The 11,760-nt window shown below is 38.9% G+C and overlaps 1 protein-coding gene across 1 annotated transcript in view; it reads right to left on the minus strand.

Annotated features, from left to right (window-relative positions):
• GPR39 (G protein-coupled receptor 39) overlaps nt 1–5,781 on the minus strand; it is a 240,245-nt gene extending 234,464 nt beyond the window's left edge. Inside the window, exon 1 of the mRNA XM_067473073.1 lies at nt 5,507–5,781. The gene's annotated coding sequence lies outside the window, so the exon portion shown is untranslated. The remainder of the gene's footprint in view (nt 1–5,506) is intronic.
• Nucleotides 5,782–11,760: the final 5,979 nt, after the last annotated feature.

The raw sequence follows: 11,760 nt of genomic DNA on the forward strand, positions 1-11,760 counted from the left end.
TCAATGGGATTTCCTATCGTCTGCTACAAAGTGGCCTCCCTGTTGCATTAGGAAGCCTAGTCAAATTTGGCGGGACACCAACGCTGCCTTCAAGTGTGTTAACCAGACAAAAATCCATAATTAGCACAAGATTGGTGTATTTATAATTGGACAGGGCTTCTGGGTTTACCTGGAAAGGATTGTGCATTGAGGAACAATTTCGTTTTTACAATTCCACAGAAGTGGCACTTGCTAAAATTCCCAGTTTCAGTCACATACATGGTATGATGACTCATTGGGAGAAAACAGATTGTGCTCCCCTCAGTTTAGGGGTCAAAGAGCAAATAAAAGCTATGCCAAATAATGTTTTTCTAGTTTGGGTTGTGATGGAAACAATCTCTGCAGCCTCTCCTCTTCTGGCCAAAAGGACTACACTTAATACAAATAAAATATGTGAGAGTGTGATCCAGAAATGAGAACCATGTTATGATTGCTGGGTTGGGTCCATTGAGAAGATCAATTGACAGTTGACTCTCAGACAGATGTTTTAATAAAAAAGACAATATGTACAATCTGTGTGAATTGCACTACCCACTCTGGCTAGGGCACACAATATCTTTAGAAACATCTTTTCTGGGCTAATGTTTTGTGTTGCTACCAAGAAAACCAGACAAGGAGCTATCAGGGTGGGCAAGCCTCTCTGGTTCCTGATGTGGGGCTGAAAGGGATCTGTTGATGGTGCTCCTCTTTCATGCCACCACTAATGCCAGCTACACCAATCTCCTCAACCTACCTGGTGCTGCTGCCATCACTTTTGTCTCACTTCTTAGAGTGATGCAGAAATCTTGTATGGAGAGAGGCAGCACCACAGTTCTTTGCTGCTCTATTTTCCAAATGCTGGCTCTGGAGGATTCTTCAAAACTAGACATTTTTGGTGGACTGCTTGAGAGCACAGGCTATTTGTAAATAGTCTATCCACAGTGGTTGGTTCTTAGCATGCTATCCATCAAACAGCCAGCTCTGGAGAATTGTACAAAGGGAACAGAGGTGCAGCAGATTTACCATACCAGGAGATCCAGGATCCCATAGGATGCAGCCACAACTATTAAAGTGAAATACTAACAATATAATTCTGCTCTGTAAATGGGCCCCAGGTGATTTTGAAATGTCTGTCTCACTGTGCCTGTGTTTTTCACACTTCCCTTTTCCCACTGTGCCCATCCCCTGCCCTTAAGTGGTGAAACCTTCCAGAACAGGAAGAGATGTGCTAAAGAAAACAAACAGCAGCAATAGAATCGGCCAACAAAATAGCAAAAGCAGTAGAATAGGACAACAGAAACAAAAAAACAAAGAAAGAAAGAAAGAAAGAAAGAAAGAAAGAAAGAGGAAAAGCACACATTTGTTCAATGTGCACTACCTTGTATGGGCTGAAGCAGCTTTGCGTCTCCTTCGAAAGAGATGAAACAGGGTATAAAGAGATAAATATAATAGAAGTAGTAGTAATAGTAGTAATGTTGTCGAAGGCTTTCATGGCTGAAATCACTGGGTTGCTATGAGTTTTCCGGGTCGTATGGCCATGTTTCAGAAGCATTCTCTCCTGATGGCTGACATATCTATGGCTGACATCCTCAGAGGTTGAGAGGACCTCACAAGTGAGTGTACCTCTGTGGTCTACACCATATTATTTTGGAAACAGTCCAAGATGCAATTCATTCCATATGTGCAAAGCAGCTACTGTTATCCAGCATCTATCACAATGGACTTGCTATATGCAACACTATTAAGAACAATAAATTGAACAATTGTCAGCACAAACACCTATGAAAAGACGCAGAGATGTACTCTACAACATGGCAATTTTGAAGTATAAGGTTAAACTTATAACAAGCTGCAAAATTGTCTATTACTCAGTTCTGAACATTTTTCAGCAGTATGGCCTATAAGAAGCTGTGGTCTTGTGACATGGCACTTAGATAAACATAAAAACAGAAAGTCTTTATTTTTAATGGGCTAGTATTTGATTAGTGATGAAACATTGTGAAGAATGCTGGAGATCTGGAAGAATTTGAGAGATGAGTAACCCACAAACACACACCTACAAGTACTTACATGCATTTCCACTTTCTTTGGAAGAATGCTTGGTGCTCTTTTTCATAAACAACACTCAGTATATTATCAAGTAAATACATTGCACAAAGACATTTTTTCCCAGAGTGTAATGATGAGTTTTACTCTTTAATGTTTACTCTTTGATTATAGCAATTAAGACAAATGTAGGCAAATGATGCATAGTCAGTAAAGAATACCTCTCCACTAACAATTTAAGTAATTAATCAGACTTCATGGAAGGACCACCATGTCAAAGAAAATTTGTTTTCGACTGGCAGTATAATGGGAGAAACAGAAATGCTGAAATCTTTTAGAAGGAAAAAACGATTGCTGTACATTGATTATGGAGATTAAAAATACCTCTAATTTTGTTGTGACAATTACTTAAATCAATATATTTTGATTCTTACACATTATAAGTATTGCTAATAACTGAATAAGATGCATTTTGTGATATTTTTACTCATAAACTGAATTGAAAAGTGTTTCAAAATAAATCTTCCATGTCAAGGATGGCTACTAAAAAGGGATACTTGTCCAAGGAAAAGTGGGCTATTCAGATGGGTTTCAGTGGTTTCTGAGGTCAATCAGGTTTCTAAATTAATTTAAGCATCTTACTTTGGAAAGTCAGAACCCATCAAATGCTATCAGTTCTGCATATATATATATATATATATATATATATATATATATATATATATATATATATATTCTTGGTTGGGGAGGGGAAAGGAATGAGGATCTTCCTTCTAATCATTGGACACATTTCACAAGGGACTTAATAGCTACTTAACTTTAAAGGTGGGACTGTTGTTTGTTTGTTTTTTGTTGTGTCAGGAGCTTCTGGTGTGAGAGAAATGGCCATCTGCAAGGATGTTGCCCAGGAGACTCCTGGGTGATTTGATGTTTTTATCATCCTTGTGGGAGGCTTCTCTCATGTCCCCGCATGGAGAGCTGGAGCTGATAGAGGGAGCTCATCCGCCTCTCCCCGGAATCGAACCTGCGACCTGTCAGTCTTCAGTCCTGCCGGCACAGGGGTTTGACCCACTGCGCCACCGGGGGCTCCAAAGGTGGGACTGAAGCTTCAGCAGTTGTTTACCCTTTCTTTAGAACATCATAATTTGCTATGATAAATACATTGATGAGCTTTCAAGCATCATGACTACATGTATTTTGTACCTATTCTTCTGAAATGTTGAAATTTCCTGAAACGGTGATATCAATAAGTTGTGTTATTAAAATCCTCCCCGAATGGCACATGAAGGTTCATTTTAGCCAAGGAGGAGATATCCATGCATGAGTTAATTCCTATCACCACTCCGGCAAGACAAAGAGTCCTGAGTTTCAAGAATGTTGTTCCTGCTCAATCTCTGGCTCTTCTTGAGTTTATTCCCAAGCCAAAACAAAAGGAAAATAGAAGATCTCCAAAGAAAGGGAGAAAATAGTCTTGCCAACATAGGGTGGGTCTGAATTGCTATTTTTCTTCCGCTATAACAGTGGTTCTCAACCTGTGGGTCCCCAGATGTTTTGGCCTTCAATTCCAAGAAATCCTAGCAGCTGGTAAACTGGCTGGGATTTCTGGGAGTTGTAGGCCAAAACACCTGGGGACCCACAGGTTGAGAACCAATGAACTAGATCGGTGGTTCTCAACCTGGTCCCCAGATGTTTTTGGCCTTCAACTCCCAGAAATCCTAACAGCTGGTAAACTGGCTGGGATTTCTGGGAGTTGTAGGCCAAAACACCTGGGGACCCACAGGTTGAGAACCACTGAACTAGAAGAACCTTAACAGTAGACTCTCCAATGAGCCATTCTCAACCACCAAAGAATGACCCATCCATGTATGGAAATTACCTTAGTGTAAATAGCATATGAGAGGCAAGTAGACAAGAAAAAAATAGTTACTCTAGCAAGACCTGCTGGGTTACTGTTCTGCTGAATAATACCCCTAGCTGAGGCCAATTTATCTACCCACTAACATTTTGTGAAAGCATGGCCCAGGCTGCTATTCTGCTAATTTTCTCCTTGAGAGCATTAGTTGAGGAAACTGCTAACATGGGAGAATATCATGTTTTCTGATTTGGGAAGACCATGGGACTTGTAAGCCAGAAATGCACATGCTTTGATCCACTGAGAGTAGAGAAAGAGACCTCCTTAGAAAAGTGGCCAAAAAGGAGACAGAGAGTATTTCTGATCTCCTAAATGGCCTGATGTGCTTCATGTACAGTTTCAGACCCCATCTGACATCTGATTTATGCCACTGCTTTTCTAGATGGACTGGATGAAGGCAGAAGGACTGCTAAATGACTAGCCATGACTTATGTAATAATTTATTTTAAGTAACATACTAGGATCAAGCCAGAGAGAGACAGGAATGTGTTTAAAAATCAAGGTCTCCATAAAAAGAGCAGCTAGCTCTGAGACCCTCTTGGCTGAGGTGACTGCCACAAGCAGGCTCGTAGCCAGGATTTTGATTCGGGGGGGGGGGGGGGGGCTGGGTTTGGTTGGGGGGGGGGCTGAGTCTGAGTGAAAGAGGGTCTACCCTAGCAAACCTTTTGTATCGTTACCCCAATACCCCCATGCATATGGAATATATTGAACATGGTTATCAGATCATGATATGAATAAACATAACAGTTTAAATAATGTACCAGTAAGGCCTTCTAGTGGACCACCATGAGAATTTCGGGTGGGAGGGGGCTGAAGCTCCTCAACCCCCCCCCCCCCCCCCCCGGCTACATGCCTGGCCACAAGGAAGATTTTTATGGACAGAAATCAGTGTGGGACTGTTGAATCTTCATCCACCGCATAGGATTGCACCTAGCCTTTAAACTGGGCTGAGGAAACAGATGTTCTTCAATTCCTGTCATCTTTGCCCACCAAGCATGCTGGCTTGGGGCTGACAAGTCCAAATAGGGGATGAAGACCTAAGGTTGGGAATACGTATTTCATCCTTGCTTGTGAGGATGAATAGTATTTTAATTCCTGAGATAGGAAGAAAATGAATATTCGTCCACAGTATTCTCCCTGTATTGGAGCATCCTGAAGTGCTATGGAAGAAGTATGTTCAGTGAAAAGCATGGGTTTTCTTGCACACACAAAAAACAACAACATGTTGCACCGAAAATGGGGGTTCTGTTCCAGAGATATGTTACCTGTGCTGGAAACAACTTATCTGCACAGAAAAGAAAGGTTTTACTATACCCAGCCCCATTGTGTTTTTCTCTGTTGAATAGTTCCAATGCAATACTTTCAGATGATTGAGTACTTGAGAAAAATGCAAAACTCTTCCAGATCTATTTCTCATCAGTCAGAAAATCTGGTTTTGAATTAATACTATCCACATCTTGACTTTAATTGCTGCAGGTTAACATTAAAGGTTGTTTAAAGAAAGTCATTTTTATAGCTTGCAAGTCTTACCCGAGATAACATCTGCTTCCATATCACAGCACTTCGAAAGAAAAAGCTAGTCTTCAGAAGGCCATCTGGACAAATGTTCATCATTCCCAACTGGGACCCAAATCAGCAGCAGTTCATCTGGAATAGCCTCTCTGCGGCTACTCTGCAATTAATAGGAAGTTAACAACTTTGGCCTTCAACATGGTTCTGAACTGAGGCTTAGAAGCCACCTCCTTAGTAGTGCTGTGGGCTCTGTGTGAGTTTTGACGTCTGCCGCTTTAGGTGAGACCTTTGCCATAAGTCTGCAGCCCGCAAAGGATGTTTAACAAATAATTCAAATCACACTGAACATTCAGACTTGTGTCTAAAGGCCAGCGCAGTGTGCTGATTAACTCTAGAACTAAGGTCAGGGGGCAAATGACTCACAGTCTTTCGATGGCTTTTAATGTCTATGGCTTAATGGAAGGCTAGGCTGTGGTATCAGAAATGTGCTGCAGTAGCTCTCTCTGCTGGTCACATCGAGAAAAAACATGAAAGGAGCTGACAGCAAGGAAAAAACTAAGGTGATTAACAGTGCAATTGAGGTTTATTTGGAAACAAAATTCATTTAACTGTGAGACAGACACACGCGCATGAAAAAATTGGTCCCTAAAAGTCTTACTTTTTCCCTTGGCACATAGTATGAATATAGTCTGTCACTTATTTTCCATCAGTTCCTCCTGTTGATAAGTTGCCACAAAGGTTGGAATTAAGTATAAATGGTTCAGATAGTAGTGTTATAAAATAAAAAGTAGATAGCAATAGAATCAAATTGGTAAAAGTAATTGGAGGTAACAAAATGAAGACATGTCAAATGTAGTATTAATTTCAATCAGGACAACTTTTTCTTAATTTTCAGAGTCAAAAAAATGCTGCATTGTCTGAATTACACATAGCTGAAATGTATTTTAGGTCCTTGTCATATGTGGATCTATATTTTAAAAATGCGCATTTCACTTGCATGATTTTTAAAAGTCAGCATTTTAGACAGAAAATGTGATAGTGAAGTTTTGTAATTAAATTTAACATTTTAAAAGAATGAACAAAATAGTATTACTAATATAAAAATTCATAGCAGCTGCATTTTATTTTAATTTAAAATTTGTGTAATGTTGTTCATCAAAACTATTTCAGAATGAACAGTGAAAGAAGACAAAACTATATTATAACATAGACTTGAACAAATCAAGGCTAACTCCACTGTTAGCCTTAAAGTAGACACATAAGATATGGATGCTACTTTTTCAGAAGTTAACTCTTTCCAGAACTTCCTTTATAGCATCTTTAAAAAAATTGAGAAGCATCCACTCACAGTACATCTTGTCAAAATGGAGTTTAAAGTGCATAGTCCTTCTTACCTCTGCACATAAACTTCCTTCACTGTATGCTCCTAATTATATGCAATTACAAGGGTTATTTGGAAAGTAAGGTTACAAAGCACATATCTCTTGCAGGGAATTTTCGTGGTGGAAGTTGGTATCACTGCCATGTAGCGGAAAGCTATTGGACGTGAACAAGCAGTGCCAGTTGTCAGTAGCTCATCAACTGGCATTGTGGTGAAGGCTAGAGATGAGCATCCTCATTCTGTTTCCTTCCAAGTGCAAAGTTCGTGCTGTAATATGCTACTTAAATGCTAAGGGCATGAACGCCGCTGCGATTCATTGTGAAATCGTTTCAGTATATGGAAAGGAGGTAATGTCAAGACAGAATGTGACAAAACGGTTACGGAATATATTGTGAGACCATGAAGAAACTTTGCAGAGCCATCCAAAACAAACATGGTAAGTTGCTGACCGCGGGAGTCTGTTTCTTTCATGACAATGTGCATCCACACACCATTCATGCAACTCAAGAGTTGTTGACTTCATTTGGTTGGGCTGTTTTAAGTCCCAATCACACACTCTGTGACTATCATCTGTTGACTAAACTGAAGGAACACCTTGGTGGAAAACACTTTTCCTACAACATTGAGATGAAAATCGAAGTGACGAACTGGCTGAAAAAGGCATAGGGAAACTTCTATGACACAGGCATCAAAAACCCGTCCCATGGATGACAAAATGTATTGAATTGAATGGTGTTTATGTGGAAAAAGAATATAATGCCTATGCTACAATCCATGTAAGTTTTATTAAAATATATTCATTCTTTGTATTTTTAAAAAATCTTATAATCTTTCTTTTCAGATAATCCTCAAATAAATATATGTATCGAATAAATATATGTATTTGACTCTTATCACAGTAAAAATATACAGTAATTGTCCTGTCCTTTTTACTTTGAACTAAATCATCCCCTATATTCCTGTCTGAACTGAAGTCATTTGAAAATTAATGGAAGGTGACATTAAACAATCATCTCATGTTACAGCCAAATTCTATTTTAAAAGCCAGTTTTTTTTAGTAGCTCAAAGTATATATCAAGAAAGTGTAAGTAAAAGAAGGGCAAAGCAGAAGGCTGTGGAGATTGGGGCAGTATTGTTCCCAAGGAGACAAGTGCATCTATTTCAAAATTACTATATCCTGCTGTTTCCTTGTTTTGGAAAATGGCTTCATTTGCAGTATATCATGATCATGATTATTCTCTAGAGGCACATCTTGACTAAGGAATGGGAACCAGAAAATAACATGGCATTCTTTTACCCATACAAATATTTCACAAAGACAGGAACACTAAGGTTTATAAAAGTTCCGTTGTATCCTGCTGTGATCAGTAATTATTTAAAATAATGTTTTCGGCCATGCAATTTTTCTTTTAAAAAGTTGTACCTCTGCTATACCTAATAGATTCACACCTATTGAATCATGAGCCTAAAGCTGTGCACAATCATGGCCTGTTATAATGAACATATACAAAGACACAAAACAAGCATCATTGTGTGAGTATTTACTTGCCCAAATGTATAAAATAGGGAAACTCTTGCTGCGTTTCATTGCTTTCAGCCATAGTTTCTACAGGAATTTTACAGAATGTGATCTGAGAATGGATTTATAATGCTAATCAGGGCACAGTCGCCTTGAATGACTTGTCTGGTGTGACTTCTCCATTTCCAAAATTATTTTTAGCCACATTAATGCAATTACTGTATACCTCTGTTTATCACCTTGAAGGGTGGAGCTTATATTAATGTAAATCTTCCCACATGACCTTGAATGCAGAAAGTTTTTCCAGATCAGCAGCGCAAAGGCACTATTCATTTAATGCAATTAAAATATACTGCCTAACTATGAGATCGGAATTAATAGAGTATGCCACAATATCAAGATGGAAGTTGGATTATGTTTCCAGATCCTCAGAATCAAAGGATTGGGAGGAAATGTCCCTTAATAGAATGAAATAGACAATTAAAATGATATAAAACTGGATGTTTAAATGGGATGGGGCAAGTGGCTAGCAATTAATCTTCTGATCACATTACTAAACCTAATTGATAAACTCATCATATTATCCAAAACCATCCACCCTGACATATTAAACATAATAGTCTGCGTTAGTGAAATATCAGTAGGCAGAAACATTTCATGCTAGATAGCACTTTAACATGGATGGGATCAAGGTGAGTATCAGCAGAGTCCTTTACTTGTCTAATCAGGTACACATCCCACTGATCTCAGTGAGTTTCCTACCAAAAGTATAACTAAGACTACAACTGTATTCTAATAAAATCTAACACTAAATCTATACTAAAATAATTGATTGCAATGCTACGCTGGCTACCTGGGGTCAAATTCATTGAGTCCAATAGCCTTTACATATATCATGCTGTGATTAATAAATAGATTCAAACCTAGCAGCTGTGGTCAGAATCGAGTCTCCTACTATCCTTGCTAACAAATTTGCTCAAGTCCAAATGTTTGTGTTACCAGAAATTTTGCAACTGGGCACAGTATACATACATTTTCATATAGACTTTAAAGTCATTGGCAGACAATATATTTTGTACTTTAATCCCACACTTCAGTCCTATTTCTCAGGCAAAAAACAACTAGATACATCAGGAGCAGGCAGTATATGGCTCTCTGGATGTTGACCTGCCAATACCTATCATTTCTCCCCACTTGATAGTTCTCACATGAGCTTCAGTTCAAACATATATGCATGATGTCTGCCTGGAGGTACTGGCACACTTTGTAACAAAATAAATCTAGCCCATATAAATTTAGGCCGTAAACAGCCTATGTGGCATAATGGTTTTGAGTACTGGACTAGGAATTTGAAAGACCAGGATTACAGTTAGATGTCTGAGCCAAAATCCCTTTATTTGCTAGAATCCCTGCTGTGAAGCATGGCTCTGGAAGATAACGTGCTTGATAACAACCAAACCTGATCTCACATTTTTCCAAAGTCACTAGACCTGTGGTGTGCATGTGGAAAAGATGTGCATCATGGAAAATGTAAGCTGTGTTTCAGAACCTGCATAACCTTGAACCCATCACACGAAGGGAGTTTAGCATCCTAGCCCATCTAATGGACAGAACAACACTGGCTATTACACAATATTGTGTGGCTTCTAGCAGAGGCCCTGCATCAATCTGAGGTGAAAGTGTTTCTGGATACTCTCCCAACACAGGAGAGTTCCCATGTTATGCTGGCTCCAAGAGAGTCAGGATGGGGCCTTGCTGGCAGGGTAACAGATTCGCCTTGCTGCCCCTCTTCTTTCTCGTTGAAGCGGGACACTCCATCAAGCCTTTGTTATGAGACCCGTCAGGACAATTTGCCTCCAAATCTGTAACATACAGTTCTGTTATAATATGCATACTTGGCACACTGATTCTTTTCAGAAATATTTTTTGTCATAAAGGGGAACATATTGGTTCATTGTGTATAACAGTGAGAAGACAATAACTGCTTGAGTTCATAAATGTGTATTTAATTGGCATTATTCTACAGATATAGCATATTTCTAAGAATTAACTGCATTCTATTTAAAAGCCTAACAGAGTCTAGCTCTCCATTCAATTTTCTGTACAAGTTAAAGTGTTACTGCTCAGTCTAAGCTTGATGTCTTGAAAGATTCTTGAACAGAATCCAATAGTAACTTTCAGCTGAAATGGATTTACCAACTCATTTCTGAACTATGTGGATTTACACAAATTCCACAATGAATCATACTATTCAAGGTGTGACTTGTTTTTTTCTCTGCACTGCCCAACAGCATATGACACATCAATGTTCATACCACTAAGTTCACTACAGCTACTGTGAATCCTGTTTCCTTGTATTGGCACTATGTATAAGTGTAGAAAGTAAACTTGTGTTAGAATCAGCATGATTTGAATGTTGGACTATGACTCTGGAGACCAGGGTTTGAAATCCCACTCAGCCATGGAAACCCACTGGGTGACATTGTGTAAGCCACACTGTCAGCCTCAGAGGAAGACATTGGTAAACCTCTTCTGAACAAATCATGAGAAGGAAACCCCCGTGGTGGGGCCACTGTAAATTGGAAATGATGTGAAGTATAACAACATGCAGTATTTGTGTTATCCCTTTTAGATTTATTTGGAAAGATATTGTGCTTTTTAAGTGTGCACACCTGGTTTTTGGTTGTTGTCCATAGTTTTTAATATCCAAGTGATACTTCATTTTTAATTACCTACTCATTCAGGTCATTAAAAAGCTATTGACCTCACTTTTTTATTTCAAGGTGGCAAAGTGCAGTCTTCCAGATGTTTCACTGCAACTCCCAATTACTGGCTGTAGCATATGGAAATTGCAGTGAAATAATATCTGGAGGGACACACATTACCCACTTTTGAATCAATGGATGTATGGCATATGTGTGTTGCCTTAAACAGGTCCATTAACATTTATTTCAGTGGGTTTTGTCCACTGTTTTGTGCTGATTCTTTGCCAATACAAAAACTACATGGCTCAAGACCTATCCAAATTATTCTAATTACACAGAAAATGGAAGCGATGAAATACTTATTTTTATTATGTTCTCCCCCAAACCTCTGAGCAACCAGCCATTCACCTACAGTGGGATTTTTTACTTTTGTCTCGGATGCTCTTACAAATGCTAATTATAACTGCACACAAAGTTCTGGCCTTGGGGAAGCCAGAAATCTTAATCAAAAATGCAAACCCAGAGTCAGAGGCACATACCGCAATCAAGGTCATATTCTCGAGAAACGCTCTGGGGTAATAAAAACATGAATAAAAGAAGGCAGATGGAAAGCAGAGAAGTAATACAGATGAAACACCTATGAAATTGTTGGGTTTTTTTTTTACAT

Source organism: Anolis sagrei, chromosome 1 (genome assembly GCF_037176765.1).
Source record: "Anolis sagrei isolate rAnoSag1 chromosome 1, rAnoSag1.mat, whole genome shotgun sequence".
NCBI classification, from domain to species: domain Eukaryota; kingdom Metazoa; phylum Chordata; class Lepidosauria; order Squamata; family Dactyloidae; genus Anolis; species Anolis sagrei.